The sequence below is a fragment of the Helianthus annuus genome, chromosome 9 (genome assembly GCF_002127325.2).
Source record: "Helianthus annuus cultivar XRQ/B chromosome 9, HanXRQr2.0-SUNRISE, whole genome shotgun sequence".
Taxonomy (NCBI): Eukaryota; Viridiplantae; Streptophyta; class Magnoliopsida; order Asterales; family Asteraceae; genus Helianthus; species Helianthus annuus.
Genome location: NC_035441.2, coordinates 124,281,784 through 124,299,785, shown reverse-complemented (window position 1 = coordinate 124,299,785; position 18,002 = coordinate 124,281,784). Strand labels below are relative to the sequence as shown.

The window sequence follows — 18,002 nt, the reverse complement described above, 5'->3', positions numbered from 1 at the left end:
GCCCAAAGAATGCAAAGAAAGCCGATGAAGGAAAGAAGACTAATGCGAGAGTCTTCAGAATGGACGCCAAGGAAGCAGTCCTTGATGACAACGTCATTACAGGTACGTTTCTTGTAAATGATGTTTTTGCTAGAGTCTTGTTTGATACAGGAGCTGATAAGTCATTTGTAGATGATAAGTTTTGTAAATTGTTAAACCTTCCTGTTAAAACCTTAAGTGTGAAATATGAGGTGGAATTAGCCGATGGAACCATAGAAACCGCCTCGACTGTTTTAGATGGATGTGTTATATCCATTAGGAATCATTCTTTCCCGTTATCCTTGCTTCCCTTTAAGCTAGCTGGATTCGATATAGTGATAGGCATGGATTGGTTATCGAGTAACCAAGCCCAGATTCTTTGCAACAGAAAGCAAGTAGTAGTGAAGACTCCGTCTGGTGAGTCACTCACTATTCAAGGAGATACCCAGCATGGATTGCCTGAGCAAGTGTCCATGCTCAAGGCATCCAGATGCATGCAGAAGGGATGTGTCATTTATATGGCACAAGTTACCATTGATGAGCCGAAGCCGAAGATTGAAGATATCCCTGTTATCTCAGAATACCCTGAAGTATTCCCTGAAGAACTACCCGGTTTGCCACCAGATAGGCAAGTGGAGTTTCGGATAGACATCATTCCAGGCGCTGCGCCTGTAGCAAGAGCACCATACAGATTGGCACCAACGGAGATGAAGGAGTTGAGGACGCAGTTGGATGATTTGTTAGCTAAAGGTTTTATTAGACCTAGCTCGTCTCCTTGGGGAGCACCAATCTTGTTCGTTAAAAAGAAGGATGGATCGATGCGTCTGTGCATCGATTACCGTGAGCTTAACAAGGTCACTATCAAGAATAGGTACCCGTTACCCAGGATCGACGATCTGTTCGATCAGTTGCAAGGAGCAAGCTATTTCTCCAAAATCGACCTGAGGTCAGGTTATCACCAGTTGAAGGTCAAGGAGGAAGACGTGCACAAGACAGCGTTTAGGACTCGATATGGACATTACGAGTTCCTAGTGATGCCTTTTGGACTCACTAACGCACCAGCCGCATTCATGGATCTCATGAATCGGGTCTGCAAGCCTTATTTGGATAAATTCGTCATCGTCTTTATCGACGACATCCTTATCTACTCGAAGAACCAAGCTGACCATGAGAAACACCTTCGTTGTATTCTCAAACTTCTGCATCAAGAGAAGCTTTATGCCAAATTTTCGAAGTGTGAATTTTGGCTTCGAGAAGTCCAATTCCTTGGACATGTAGTAAGCGAGCGTGGTATCCAAGTAGATCCCGCTAAAGTAGAAGCAGTCATGAACTGGCAGGAGCCGAAGACTCCTACCGAGATTCGCAGTTTCCTCGGATTGGCAGGATATTATAGGCGATTTATCGAGAACTTTTCAAGAATTGCTGCGCCCCTAACTTCGTTGACTCGTAAGAAGATTAAGTTCGATTGGGGCCCTAAGCAGCAGGAATCCTTCGATATTTTGAAGAAGAAGTTGAGCAACGCGCCAGTATTGACATTGCCCGATGGCATAGAGGAATTTGTGGTGTATTGTGACGCATCACACACTGGCATGGGCTGTGTGCTCATGCAGAGAGGCAAAGTCATTGCCTACGCTTCGCGACAGCTGAAGATGAAAAGAACTACACCACCCACGACTTGGAATTGGGTGCGGTTGTATTTGCATTGAAGCTATGGAGACATTACTTGTACGGAACCAAGTGTATAATTTATTCGGATCACAAGAGTCTTCAACACTTGTTCAATCAGAAGGAATTGAACATGCGACAGAGGCGATGGATGGAAACTTTAAATGATTATGACTGCGAGATAAGATACCATCCAGGCAAGGCAAATGTAGTTGCCGACGCCTTAAGCAGAAAGGAAATGGTGAAACCAATCAGAATCAATGCCAAGCGCATTAAAATAAGAAATAATTTGAATGAAAGGGTGTTAGCTGCACAGAAGGAAGCTGTGTTGGAAGCTAACTATCCTTCAGAGAAGTTAGGAGTAACTGAGGAGCAGTTATCCTACGACAAAGATGGAATGCTACGACTAAACGGACGAATATGGGTTCCAGTTTATGGAGGACTTCGGGATGTTATCCTCCAGGAAGCCCACAGCTCTAAATATTCTGTTCATCCTGGAGCTGATAAGATGTACCAGGATTTGAAAGCAAACTACTGGTGGATTGGTTTGAAAAAGTCAGTAGCTGAGCATGTAGCTAAATGTTTGACTTGTGCGCAAGTCAAGGCTGAGCATCAGAAGCCGTCAGGTTTGCTTCAACAACCTGAAATTCCCAAGTGGAAATGGGAAATGGTGACAATGGATTTCATCACCAAGTTGCCGAAGACGAAAAAGGGAAATGATACCATATGGGTCATAGTAGATAGACTGACTAAGTCAGCTCATTTTCTACCCATCAAGGAGACGTATAGCTCCGATATGTTAGCTCAGTTATACGTTGATAAGATTGTAGCGTTGCATGGTATACCTGTATCTATTATCTCCGATAGAGATACTAGATATACGTCACATTTTTGAAAGAGTTTCCAACAATCATTGGGCACTCGTTTGAATTTTAGTACGGCGTATCATCCTCAGACTGATGGTCAGAGTGAGCGTACCATTCAAACTTTGGAAGACATGCTTCGTGCATGTGCGATCGACTTGGGTGGTAGTTGGGATAGGAACCTACCACTGATTGAATTCTCCTACAACAATAGCTACCATTCCAGCATAAAAGCTGCGCCTTTTGAGGCCTTATACGGTAGGAAGTGTAGATCGACCATCTGTTGGGCAGAAGTTGGAGATGTCCAACTATCAGGACCAGATATCGTTTTTGAGACGACGGACAAGATCGTTCAGATCCGCGATCGTTTGAAAGCTGCCAGGGATAGGCAGAAGAGTTATGCGGATCCTAAGCGCAAAGATTTTCACTTCGATGTAGGTGATAAAGTGTTGCTTAAAGTATCGCCCTGGAAGGGGGTGATGCGATTTGGTAAGAAAGGCAAGCTAAGCCCGAGATATATAGGACCTTTCGAGATTGTCGAACGTGTCGGGTCAGTTACTTATAAGTTAAACTTACCTGAAGAACTTAGCGCTATACATAATGTGTTCCACATCTGTAATTTGAAGAAGTGTTTCGCTGACGAATCACTGGTTATACCGCATACAGGTATACACATAGATGAGAGTTTGAAGTTCGTGGAAAAACCATTGTCGATCGAGGATCAACAGGTGAAGAAGCTTCGAAGGAAGTATATACCTATTGTCAAGGTCAAATGGGATGCCCGTAGAGGTCCCGAATACACGTGGGAAGTGGAATCCACGATGAAAGAGAAATACCCTCATTTGTTTCAGTAAATCTCGAGGTCGAGATTTCTTTTAAGGGGGTGAGGATGTAACACCTCGAAAAATTTCGTCCAATAATATATTGACACGTGTCATAGACTTCCGGTATGTGAAAATAAACTTTAGAGGGACTAAAGTTGACAAACAGTGAAAACTATGGAACGTAAGGGTCCAAAGTGTCAATAATGGATAAATAGACTCTATGATAACCCTACATGATGTTTATAACCTTAAACGGATGGATCATGGATCATACGAAGCGGAAATTGCACGAAAGTGAGGAATTACAAACTATAGGGGCTAAAAGTGTCAACATGTTGAATTTATACCTCTGAGTGATCTTTTGGCAGACCCGAAGCTTTGTAATGCTAAAATATACTCACTAGAATATGTGGTAAAAATTTCACGAAGTTTCGTTATCGTATGAGAAAGTTATGGCCAAAACCGTACTTGAGGGGTTAAAAGCGTCAACGTCGAATTTCATGACTTTTCGGGTGAGCGCAAAGTTATCCGAGGACATTACCATGTTGGTAAATGTCCCAAGGTTCTTAAAAACCAGATTTGAGGGTTTACGAGTCAAGATTCATAGCCAAAACCTCGCGTGCAAGGACATGGACCAAAGCTGCCATTTTTAATCAAAGTTTGGCAGCCCCAGGTGCAGCTTTTTGCGATCAGGGGCTGTTTGGTCCGAATTTTTAGTGCAAAACAGCTGGGATCACCTCCATTTCTCACCAATAGATGAGCATGCATGTCTTGGACACTTGTGAGGCTCCTACAACATCTGATTTCTCCATAAATTCTGATCAAAGCTCCATTTTATTGAGTTCTTGTGATAGTAACAAGAACACCCACAACTTGCAAAAACTCACAAGACTTCTCCAGGAGCAATCTGATCGACAAGGCAGCCTCCAAGTGCTTTCTAGGCTTCATTAGGACCCTTGTAAGCATTCATATCATCCTCTAATTTGTTATAGCTTTGATTATTAGCAAAAAGTCAATCCGTTGTTCATATAGTTTGACTTTTCGATTAAACGAAATTGGCTCTGTCATTTCTCAAATTGAAACCACTTATAAGTTGGTATTTATGTGGCAAACAAACCCTCAAAAGGGTATTCTCCGATTCCCACTCTAAGCATGCTATTTGTCGAGTCAAAGATGTTCTTAAAAAGTCAACAGAAATCGTTTTTGCGGAATATAGCATAAATGGTAATGTAGATGACATGCAATCAGTTTGATCATCAAAAATAACTTATAATGAATATAAGAATGTGTTTTATCATAATAAACTCGACAATCTTTAGTATAAATACGAATCGGAACCGAAAGTCTTGTAAAACGACTTTTTCGTAGACTATCAATTCGGATCCGTGCATGCATGTTTGAGATCTGTATTAGAGCATATTTTGAACCACTTTTATTTTGGTTAAACTTTCTGGAATTTTTATATCTCGAGTCGATACTTAGCCGATTCATTTGCATGTTTCCGATTTATGCTTAAAGTTGACTATTTTGCCCTTTTTGATATAAAACGTGATTTTTGGAAAAGTGAAAGAGTAGAAATCTTTATTTCTAATATATAAACTTGCACCGAAAATTTGAGATCAGTTAGTGGTCCAAATTTTGAGTTATGGCCGATATCGTAAAACTATATCTTAAAGTTACATAAACGGCGCATTTAGCGTATAACCTATTTCAGGCCACGTTTTGATATAAACCTTTTTACCCACTGATGTTATATATTATTTTGGGATTCTTGATGATTTTATTTAATTTTTGGCTGATCGTATCATAGATCGCTTAGTCGATTCGGTTAATGTCGGTTTTGACCATTTAAGCCATAAAATGAGTTTTACACATTCTTTTGACCCCAAATCTTTTTCTACTGATTTTATATGTTAAATAAATTATTTTGAGCATTCTGGAAATATAAAAATCTCAGCTTTCTTTTGAAAACCCGGAAACGGCTCTAAATCGCATTTTTAGCGTTTTTAGCGCATAGTAAGCGTTATACTCATTTTAAACATATAAGACTCATACCTACTGATGTATTTAGTATATTTTCATATAATAACAGTAAGTATAAATGTTTGAACTCAGATTTCCAGTTTTGGCATTTTTAGCCCTTGTGAAATTACTAAAATACCCCTACGGTGCATAGTTTGATTTTAAATGTTAAGTTTGGTATATGGGTCATACCCTACTGTTATAATATACCAAATAAAGTATATTTACTGTATAAACCAGACCCGAAACTCAGATTTCTAATTTTACTCTTTTATAATCTTTTAAATGACCAAAATGCCCTTCTAAGGCATAAATTGAGTTTAAAATTATTCGGGGCATAATAGAACATAACTTGCTGATATTATATCATATTTAAAGCATATTATCTCAGGGAACTTGCATATGACTCATTTGGCTACCCGTAACGCCCTTTTAGCGTTCGGTTCGGTTTACGTAACTAGTTTGCGTAAATTGACCGAAACGGGTCAAACGTTATCATTTTTATCTCAAAATCTAGAATGTATTTAGTATACCCATATTATACAAGTATTCAAACTTGTCGGGTCTAAATCACATTCTATCCGGTCTTTCGCTTAATCGTGCGCTTGTACCGTATCGCCCGTATAACTAACCGGTCTAAGCTTAGGCTTAAATAAAGACCCGTTAGGAATCTAATAGGTTATTATAAACCTTTGTTCCAGAATAGGAGGCCTAGTAAAAGCTATCTACACTTACCAATTGTGATTCATACTTACTCAGGTAAATACATTTTGACTTATTTTCCCTATACGGGCTTGGGGTACGGTATATAGAATACCGCTTGATCGAGCGTACAAATCTTGCACCCTAGGGTATGCAATTGGAATAATTTGATCGGATCGTTTAAACAGTCTTGTTTTACTTTAAGCCTTTGGGGGGTTAGTGACCGTGTCCCGGATATCCTTGGCATTATCTTACGAGATGGCCACGACCAGAGCATGGGGTGTAGGCGTACACCCGACGTGTATAACTCTTTAATGTGGTGTGTCATTTAATCTTTAGCCCGGACAGCAGATCCCGGGCCACCAAATGTACGAGTAGCATGTAATTCGTTCACAAGTTTATATTGCATAATTATCCCAAGTTAATAAAAATATTTATGCCTTGTGCATTTAAATAAATTTTCAATCATTTTCAAAATGAGTAAGTTGATTTGTATTTACCAGTGTAAACTGACGTATTTTTCCCAAAAGGTTAAGTGCAGGTACTAAACGAACTAGGCTGGCTGTTCCCTAAGAGCGTCCACTATAGTCTCGCAAGCTCGGACGACAAATAAACTGTTGAACAATTTATCTTATTTTATTTGATCCGCCTGTGGATCCGTTTCAACTACTTATGATGTTTATTATTACATTTTAATTAAAGTTGAAATGAATCTATTTCTGCTTCCGCTGTGCATTATTATATTGTGTTGTTTGTCTATGACGATGCCAACCACGTCACTGTACCCCACACCGGGCCCACCGGTGACACGTGGAGATCGGGGTGTGACATATGTCTTCTATCTTCCTTTCTTCCGAGGATGTATCAGAAACGTGGGCTAGAATAGCAGTGTGGCCCTTTCGCAAACACTTCTGGGCCTTAAGGAAAGAGATGATGCCCACAACAGCACCACTCTTGTCGCCACGAATTACGAGGGGTTCCTTACCAGAACGAGGGATGCGGACAATCTTCTCGTTGCAAAGAATTTCCGCTTGCTGATGAGATAACCAATCCATCCCCACAACAACGTCGAAACTACCCAGAACGATAGGAATAAGATCAATAGAGAAGGTCTGACCAGCTAGGACGAGGTTACAGCCCTTAACTATGTGTGTGGCTTCAAGACTTTTACCGTTTGCTAGTTCTACCGTGTGTTTGGTGTTTAGAAGTTGTCACGGCCCCCGACCCGGTTTGACCCGTTTCAGGAGCCGCGGAACAGAAATCCCGCGGTATTTAATTTAGGCGACAGCGGAAGTCTTTTTAAAACAGGATCTTTAGTAGTAAAACTGCTCATTATATAATTTAGGGATAAAACCCAGTAATTTACAATAATGTGATTTCAATGGAAATCTTTATTTTCCAAAACATGTTTCTTTATTTATTTACACTGAGCCACTTTTCTAAGCTGGTAGTGCTTCCTGGCACTTTTCTTTGCTCACAACAGATTACCTGAAACATGTTTGAAAAAGGTTTTGTCAGCGGGGAAATACTGAGTGAGTTCATTCAGTTTTTAGGAAATGACTCATAGTTATAAATTACAGCATAAGAGCGATTACAATGGTTCATATCTTATTTTTATCTGGCTTTCTGTCACAATGGTGACAAGTCACAATGGTGACGATGGTCATACCACTATTAGGTCAATGAACTCTAATAGTGACGTTTCTCCCTAGTAGGTCAATGAACCTAACTGGGAGACATAGTAATGTGCACAATACCCCACTAACCAATAAATCAAGATATCCACGACTTAGTCCCTGTAATTATAACACTTTGAAAATAATTTGGAGTATTGTAAAACAGTTGATAAAAAGAAGAATGACTCACATTGCAGATTTAACGAGCAGTGTATAAGCCTACTGATTAGCCTTGATTATTTCTAATTTAACAAAAATGTACACAAAACAGGATTAGTGATCAATACAGCAGTTACGATAATTCCCCGAGATCAATTTTGACAATGAATGTCCAAGTGCAATACTTCGGCTCATTTATCAAAATGACAAACGATAAAGTATAGTACTTCAACTCGTATATCGAATTATCGACAACGACAAAGTACAATGCTTCGGCTCATTATCGAATTATCGACAACGATAAAGCATAGCCCAATGTGGGCGGCACTTAGACATTCTTTGAATGTATTGATTCTGGAAACTGAATCGTAATAGCGATCGAGTAATTACCCTGTTCTACGGCAGCGATTCGATAATTGTGTGTGTGTTGGACTGTTTTGCTTATAACTCGACCTACGTAACTCCGCTTTTCGTCGTTTCAGTGCCAAAATTCAAGTCCCAACCCCTGCTATTTATACTGAGATTTTGTCACCGTCGCGTAGCGCGAGGGGTACCCCCTTAGCCGTCGCGCTACGCGAGTGACCACCCTATTTTCATAGGGTAGCCCTTCGTGCAGGTAGGCTTGCTGTGTTGTCAGTTTCTTAAAATTCGATTTTTACAATTAGTTATGAAGATAATCGTTGGCTAGGGTTCATTCCCCCCTGAGTTTTAGGGGCCCTGATCCTGATTCTGAAAATTCTGAAAATTTTAGGGTTTGTGTAGAATCACTTGGGTGTCTCAATTAGAGTTTCCTTAATAGCTAATTACTATCCTAATTAGGGATTTTAGTGACAGTTGTTACAGAAGTGTTGGAGTGCGCTTAAGCATTTGGCTACTTTTAAGGACACATAACTAGTATCAGCACCCGAATCGAATAAAACAGTAACGAAGAAGTCATCCAGAAGAAACTTACCCATCACCACGTTGGGATCGTTCCTTGCATCACCCTGACCAATCACGAAGGCATGACCTCGGGCGCCATTGCCATTATTGTTACCCCCGTTGTTGCCTCCATTGTTGCCTCCAGTGTTGTTCCCGTTTCCTTAGTTGTTGTTGTTCTGATTCTGGTTCAGCTGGGGGCAGTTCCTCTTAAAGTGGCCTTCAGCGCCACACTGAAAGCATCCTTTATTGCCCTGTTGTTGCTGCTGCTGGTGGTTCTGTGGAGCTTGTTGTTGCTGTTGACGATTCTGATTCGCAGGACGTGGGCTCCTGCAATCCTTGGCTTCATGACCCAGCTTGTTACATCTCAGACAACAACCCTTGTGGCACTGCCCGCTATGATGCTTGTTGCACCGGTTGCACTTGGGGTGGTTCCCTCGGTATCCACCCTGTCCTTGACTACCAGAAGATTGCTGACCAAGACTCTGGTAGTCATCAGTCTTTCGCTGCTGGGACTGCGACTGAACTGAAGTAGAACCCTTGCCCGAATTTCCATCCCACTTGCACTTGTTATCACTGGGAGCATCAGTAGTAGTAGCGCTAATATGCTTAGGCAGCTTTTTCTGCTCAACTACCTGATCAGTGAGACGATGGGCCAACCGGATGATTTGCTGAATGGTGCCAAGATTAGCTGAGGTCACGTGGCTTTGAATTTCTGGCACCAAATTCTTAAGGTACAGCTCGATACGCTTGATAGTAGGATCCACCATAGTGGGACACAAGATAGCTAGTTCGTTCGACCTCTTTGTGTATGCTTCGATCTCAGACCCCGTCATCTTCAGATTGAAAAATTCCACATCTAGCTTGTGGATGTCGTCACGACTGCAGTACTCTTCCTTGATCAACTCTTTGAAGTCGTTCCATGGGGTGGCATTAGCAACCGCCAACCCAAGCAATTGAACCTGTGCTTTCCACCAGGTTAACGCAGCACCTTCGAGTGTTCCAGTAGCAAATTTCACCCTACGATCTTCAGAGCATTCACACATCTCAAAAACCGACTCAAGCTTCTCGAACCAGTGAAGAAGGCCTACAGCTCCTTCTGTGCCGCTGAAAGTACTAGGTCGGCAATCCATGAATGTTTTGAACGTGCACACAGGAGGCTGAGCATGTCCACCTGTTGCGCGAGAATAAAAGACAAGGTTAGTCACGAGGGTTGGTTTGCGAGGGTAGGATCTAAACGTCTTAAGTGGGTTGATATGGCAGGTTATACCTCCTGCAGGGACAGCTGCGAGTGCCTCAGCAACTCGTTCATTGATCAAAGTCGTCAATTGGGCTTGAGTTAGGTTGATACGTCCTCCGTGTCCGTTCATGATCTTCACAACGAAGCAACGTAAGTGAGAAAAGTGTCGCAAAAGTGTGTAAGTGCAGGACGATAGTAGAGAGTAAGCACATAAGGTTCAAATAGCAATTATCACGTTAATTATTGCACAGTGTGAACTATCTAACCGACAATATAACATAAATCATACCACCTATTGTGTCGAGTCTTGCACGTGGAGCGAAGCGTCGTTGTGGATCGTTGAGCACTGTACAGGTTATAGTCTGGTTTTGTCAAAAATCTTTTCTCTTTTTAAAACCAAGTTCACTAAAACCAATGGCTCTGATACCAATCTGTCACACCCCCAAAATCCACCATGCGGAGTATCACCGCTTGGAGGCGTGACATGACCAGGATCGAGCCACCAATCATATTGAACAACGTAATTAAGTAAATAAAACCAACCACAATATAATTGATGACCTAAAGAAGGTAACCGACTTTAAGTTAACAGCGGAAGCATAAAACGTAAGTCCAAAACATAAGTTCATAGTTCATAAGTTTAAAGACCAAAACATAAGTTCCATAAGTTCATAAAATTTATCTATTAAGCGCGGGACATAATAGTCCATATCCCACAACGACCTCCTCCTCACGCAAGCTCCATAAGCATCTAACGACCTGTAAGGCACGTAACAACGAGTCAACAACAAAGTTAAGTGAGTTCATGATTGGTTGTTTAGTTTTAAGTTGTTTCCGAAAACATGGTTTGTCTTTTACTGGCTTACTTGACGTGGGGGTTACCCCATAGTTGAAAATATGATTAACCAGTTCCTTCTTTATTACCCAAACCATATCCATGATGAGTGGGGGCTTCCCCATGTGAACCACTAGACCGTTACCATATTGACCACTAACGAAAAATAAGTTGTGCCCTAAGTCAATGTCTATCATCATTGACAGTTTGCCATAGTCCATTAGTACACGCCCGTCCGACTGGCACGGTGTGAGGTTTGTTAAACCTAATAGCGCTATTAACTAATGACCCGCTCGCCATTGGCCCCGGCGATTAAGTCGATATAAAATGAGGGACTTCATGATAGAGTTTTGTCTAGTAAGTTTTAAGGTTGTTGTCCTACCCAAGGAGGACGAACGTACGTATTCTACCCAAGGAGAATACGCAGGATTAATATGGGCATCCTACCTTTGGAGGATGGCGGTACATATCCTACCCAAGGAGTATATGTAGGTGTCGTTTTAATTTTTTAACCCATTCCCAACCACCGGGAATCCCATGCCTTAGAAAGTGTGTGAACTCACCTTGGTTTGCTCGGTTAGATTAATTACTCAAATAATCAGGAAATCAAGCACGTCCTAATAAGGTACAGATAACAATCAGTTTCTCATGCATAACACGTATCCTACGTACGGTTTATCTACTCATTACTTCTACCACGTACCACACAATTCTAATGTCAAGGTACTTTGTTAAGTTATATTATTTTACCCTAAAATAGTATAACTATCTCACAAAATAAACAAGTATCCACACAAGTGTTCTAGTATAAGATTATATATTCTAAATATATATTTACTCATTTTTATTTACAAAAACCATCCTCCGACACTTTGTATTTTGTTACAAAAATTATGGCGAAGTTTATATTCGAAACACATGTTATAAAATATACTTGTAACGCTCGTTTAGAAAAATATTTTCTAAGTGTTGGAATTTTTAGAAAATTTCGCCAGAGTTTCCTTTGTAAATGGAGGTGTCCATGCTAATAAGCATATCATTTTCTTTTCCAAAAATTATTCAACAATCATCAATCAACAATATACAATTTTTACTTACCATTCTTGTTAAAACAAGCATAAATTACCATTTCATGAACTTGAAAATTTATAAAAATGTGTAGTAACTTACTAGTGTATTTAGTAAGTCTTGTTACCCTTTAAAGTGTGATTATTTATTTAAAAATATCATTCTTGAAGAATTTAGATCTTCACAACTTGTATGAAGATTTTCTAAAAATATTTCTTCTTGTATTTTTTTTTCTTGTTAGCAATATGTTTCTAGATTTTATTTAACACTTAAAACATGTTTATTTCAAGTTCATGTTTAACATAAAGGATGATCATTACAAGTTTCTCAAGATCTATCCTTACACTTGCTAGATCACGTGTTTAATAATCATCTAGCAAGCTTCATATGGTGATCTACACCATAAACACAAGAAATCAACAAACAAACCCAATACATACACTAGAACAACTTGATCTTCATGTTTTGGAGCTTTATGTTCATGTTTATGCTTACGTTTCTTTATGATCTTTAGTTTACCAAGTTACTTCATACTTTAACCACTAAAATTGTGAGTAAAAACAAGATCAATGGAACTTACTACTAGCACTATGGCTAGGGAAGAATTCAAGATGATGAAGGTGATAAAATAGGTGGTTAAAAGCACTAGAGAGAGGTCCTTCAAGTTCCTTTGCTTCCCACCTTCCTAATTAGGCTTGAATCACCTTAGGTTATGCTTGAAATGGGTTGAAATGGATTGAAAATTGAGAGGTTAGAAGAGGGTGTTGGAGCCGTGAGCTTATGGGGAGGAAGGAAGGAGTTGTGTGTTATTGGAGCATGAAGGTGAATATGTTTAAGTCTAGTGGTTATTATAGAATGATCTTCCAATTACAAATAATATAATGGATATTGTGTTTGGAATCTAGACAACAAATCAACTTATTTAATTAAAAGAAATCACCATGTGGGCCCTTGTGTTGGTAACCGTAAGTGGGGGGGGGTGTTTAGTTGAGTTTCAATTCTTGGTTACTTCATCTAGTTAGGTTTCAAGTGTTAAATTTAGGGATTTAAGTGTTTAGTATTTATATAATGTATTATGATGTTTGGTGACCAATACTAGCTTCGAAACACTAAAACAATGCTTCTAGTAATATTTTAGTGTTCCGGGTAATGTCCGGTTGTTCGGTTAGATACCGATCCGTTAAAGTGCTAAGTTATTCCATATAGTGTCCTATATATATCTTTTTGTAACACTTTTAATTCCCAACACTCAGGAAAGCATACAGGACTATTTAGTAACTTTTCTGCACAAGACTATTATATTAACAAGGACATGTAAGTATGACACAGAAATCAAAAAGCAGTTAAGTAATTCAGCACAGTCATCAAGCACTTTAATTAACATAAATAAATCGTACGGATACATGAAATTTTAAGGGTTGTCACATGGCGCCCACTGTGGGGCTACGCCGCTAGATCCATCTCGAAGACCAGTAGTGTAGCTCCAACTTTCCTGAAGGAAGGAACCCTCCAAGCCAAGAAAAGACTATAAGCTTCACAGCTTTGACTAAGACTCCACAAGAGATCTTGGCAACTGAAGAAGTGAAACTTAGCTTCCGACCTCCTCGGCCATTGCCAAAAAGCAAGAGGAATGAAAACTCAAACCAATATTGTGAGTGTCACGAAGAAAAGGGTCATTATACTAATGATTACTTCCAACTCAAAAAGAGGGTCGTACAAACCAGCTGATGCACAAGACAAAAAGCTTCATCGCCATTGGAATGTCAAAAACCTTAAAAGGTTCCATGTGTAGACAAAATGTCTTAAGAAGTGTCAAAAAATTGTTTTGCCTTTCCTTGTAATTGAAGCACCTCTCTATGAATGAATGATGACATTTTCTATCAAAACTTGTCTTTCTATCCTATAATCAGGTTGAGAACCTAGCTGAAAACTCCATGGCAGAAGCCATGTAAGGGGATGAGCTCCCAGGTCATATCATTCAATAGGTTCAAGGGTCGAATGAACCTATATAAGGGGTGAGTTCCTAAATCAATACAACTCCATGGGACTTAGATAAATCTTTAGCATGTCTCATAGATAGGTTTGAACAGCCTACACCAACTATTCCTTAAGCCTCTACAACGGCTTACGAAACAAAAAGACACCAAATAGTGTAATAAATAGGATAAGGAATGTGTCTTCTTGTTTAAAAATACTTTAAGGCTAAGTGACTGAAGCATTGAACCCTTCAAGGTATAAGTAGCAAAAGATGCATAACCAAAAACAAAGGCAATCACACAAACACAAAGGGATAACATAACAAAATAACACAAACATAAAGTTTTAAACATACCATAGGGCCATAAGGGCCATTCACCTAAAAATTGTTCATAAGCCCTGAAGGTTGCAGCCACCTTAGGGACCTAAACAGTTCCCTAAACAATAAAGTGTTTAAAAACCGTAACACAACATTGTTTAAACTTGGTAAGAAAGCTATGAATAAATTGTTCAAGGAGCAACATCAGAAGAAGTAGGTTTTGAATCTCCACCATCTTTCACTCCTGCATCACCTGCCTTAGCCTTCTTGGCCTTCTTCACCTTCTTAGTTTTCTTCCCACCACCACCTGCTATCTCTGAAGCTTCAAGGCTCGCCTCTCTAGAACCCTCAGCACCATCCGAGAAGGTCTCTTCGCTATCACTAGAGTGAGAACACTTCTTGGACAGAGATTTTAACACCTCAGCACACACAACCATATTGGGGCTAGAGGGTTTCAGCTCCTGCAACACAGAAAGAGGCTTACCAAAGCAGTTAGAGACCTCACCCACATAAGGGTAAGTCAACCGTTCCATCTTGAGAATGGACTCCTTGAAGACATCAAAAGCTTGAGGTTAAAAGAAGGAAGACTTCTCGTGAGGCTGCTGATGTGCTTAAAATACAACATATAAATTATATCAAATACGACGTGAAATCAACCCTTTTTCAGTACTGATGTTGGAAAAAGCTTGTTTTTCTGTTCCTTTTTAATTTACAGGGTCAAAAGAGCTTAAATGTGCAAAAGAGGCAAAAAGACAGCAAAAACCGACATAACTACAAAGAAGGAGGAATTGATGCAACTTGCCAAGCCCCAATCCACATCCAATCCCCAAAAATAGCAAGATCAGATGACCTGACAAGGGGCAGTGTCCAAGACTGGATGCTGTGCAGAAGTAAAGACAACAGTAAAGGACAAAACTGACAGCCAACACGGGGCCATGTTAAGCCAACACGAGGCGTGGTCAACTCCAAGATTTTCAGAATCTGCGATAGTACGGAAAGTACTTTGGCCACGGGCCATGCCGTTGACACACGGGGCTATGTTAGTACAAGACCTAATACAACAGTTAATGAGGAAGAGAGAGAGAGAGAGATGACCAGGGGGCCGTGCCAGGCGGGCACGGGCCATGGTGAAGCCCCTAATTTCAGCTATAAATAGATGTGTTTGGTTCCATTCCAAACCATCCCTTGGCAAACCACCTCTCTCTCACTTGCTACCACTCCACCACCACTACAACACCATCATCCACCACCATCATCCATTTTCCATCATTTAGAGTATGTGTAGTAGTCTCGGGCTCCAAGATCGATAGAAAGAGTCTTTGCCAAACAAAGGTCATGCTTGGCTAAACACTTATATCACTTGGTGAAGACAATTCTTTTATGTATTTCTTTTATGATTTCCAATCTTTGGCAACTTTTTATTTAGGTATGTATTAATGACTTTAATAACTAGCTTTTTATATTGAAGGCAAATTTATCTAATCATTCTTCATATGTTGTTGATTCACATATCCGTGTCTTTACGGTCTATATAAGGCACGTTAATTACCTGGAAGGGGGTTAGAAGGGTGGTTGGGTAAATTTTATGTCTCGTTCAGTGTATAGATCCTGTGAGAACCTGGTTCAAGCTTAGTAACACTTCACGAGTTGGAGCGGGCATTACCCACCATGGGAGAAGTGCCAAATGCTTGAACCCCTTATCTATAAACTACTATTAAAACTTTAAACCAACCCTGCGAGGACTATATCCCTGCTGACTCAGAACAAAGGGTTAAGGATGATCGCTGCCTGGAAGGGGGCCCACCACTTTTCGCATTAATAGCTTACTTAATTATCTTTCAATAATCCGACCTAGTGGGACTGTATCCATGCTGACTCATACCACTAGGTTGAGGGTAACGTCGCCTTCATGAGAGGGGACTACTACTATAACTAAGATAATCTCTTAAAATGCCCAAAGTGTGGAAATCATCAAAAGATACATGAAAGATGAGTCGAAACCAAATGATTCTTTCTTGCCTATCTATTTTTCCTTTTATTTTATTTTTTGCTTTGTAGTTTATCTTTTTATAGTTTTAAAATCTTTTCTTCAAAGTTTGGTTCGATTAGACGTTCACGATAAGCCGGTATTAAAAACTCTTGTGTCCTTGGACGACCTCGGTATCTTGCCATCACTATACTACGTCCGCGATGGGTGCACTTGCCCTAGCGTGTGTGTAGAGTGATAGTGGAATATCGTGTTTTATAAATTTAAAACTTGAATCGGCGAGTAAAATGAGCTAAAAATATACTAAAAAAACATATACACCCGCACGCACGTCAAGTTTTGGCGTCGTTGTCGGGGACACAAGAATTTTAAGAAAGCTTAAAATTGACAGCCTAATCAATTTTTATCTTTTCTTTTTATTTTTCCGCTTTATCCTCTAAAAATTCTACTTTCTGCAGGATTAACACGGGGTCATGTGGGATCAACACGGGCCGTGTTAAACCTGCAGTATCTGGGAGAAGTTGTTTTCTTATTACTGGAACATAGACATGAGGCCGTGTTACAGGAGCACGGGGTCGTGTTGAACTTCCAGTATCTGGGAACTTGAAAATAGAAATTTTTCCTAGACAGCACGGGGCTGTGTTAACCTTCTGATCGGGCTTTCTTTTTGTTTTTGTTCGCAGAAAATCACACAATTCTGTATAATTCGCAGGAAATATAGTTTGGTGCATGACCTCTACCTCCGACAAAGACATAAAAGTACTGCTTGACGAACCCGAGCGCTTTTTGAGAAAAAGACTTAAAGCTAAAAACTAACAAAAAGCCTCGACCCAAAACCCCTCTATGGCGGATCAACGCACTCTCATGGATTACCTACGGCCTACGTTCGGTAATCTTGGAGCCGCTATTAACCCTCCTAATGTCGATGCTAATAACTTTGAGCTTCGACCACACCTCATCCAAATGCTCCAAAATTCCGCCACTTTCCATGGCATAGCCGATGAAGATCCCCATTTACATATTACCAACTTTTTGGAAATATGTGACACCTTTCAGATCAACGGAGCCTCTAGCGATGTCGTTCGGCTCTGTATGTTTCTTTTTCCCTCAAAGACCGAGCGAAAGCTTGGTTAAACACCCTCCCAAGTGGGTCCGTACACACTTGGGATGAACTTGCCCAAAAATTACTCTACAAATATTTCCCTCCCGCTAAAACTGCCACACTCATGACGGAGATTAACACCTACTCTCAAGAAGACGGGGAATCGTTGTACGAGACATGGGAAAGGTTCAAGGAGCTATTAAGGAAATGCCCAAATCATGGTTTTGAACGATGGCAACAAGTGTCCACCTTCTACAACGGACTCTTGCCACACACAAGGCAAATCCTTGATTCCGGCTCCGGGGGACTCCTTGGGAACCGGCGACCTGAGGAAATTTATGATCAAATTAAAGAACTTGCTCAAAATAGTTTTCAATGGCACACTCCTAGGGGCTCAAAATCTATAGCCCCGGGCGCCTACAAAGTGGATGAATCCACTTCTTTGCAAGCCCAAATTGAAGTCTTAACTAATAAAATAAAGAAACTTGAATTGAACAAAACGGCTTCGTTTATGGCTTGCGAAGGGTGTGGCGGCCCCCATGAAAACTAAAGTTGTATGAAAGACTTAGAAAATTAAACGAAGTGGTAAATTACCTAAATAACCGGCCACGACCACCGGGAGTTCAA

The 18,002-nt window shown here is 40.3% G+C and overlaps 1 non-coding gene across 1 annotated transcript; it reads right to left on the bottom strand.

Annotated features, from left to right (window-relative positions):
- Positions 1–17,493: 17,493 nt before the first annotated feature.
- LOC118482430 lies at positions 17,494–17,600 on the bottom strand. Its single transcript, XR_004868469.1, has one exon. It is a non-coding gene; the product is annotated as a small nucleolar RNA R71 (small nucleolar RNA).
- Between the last annotated feature and the right edge of the window lie 402 nt (positions 17,601–18,002).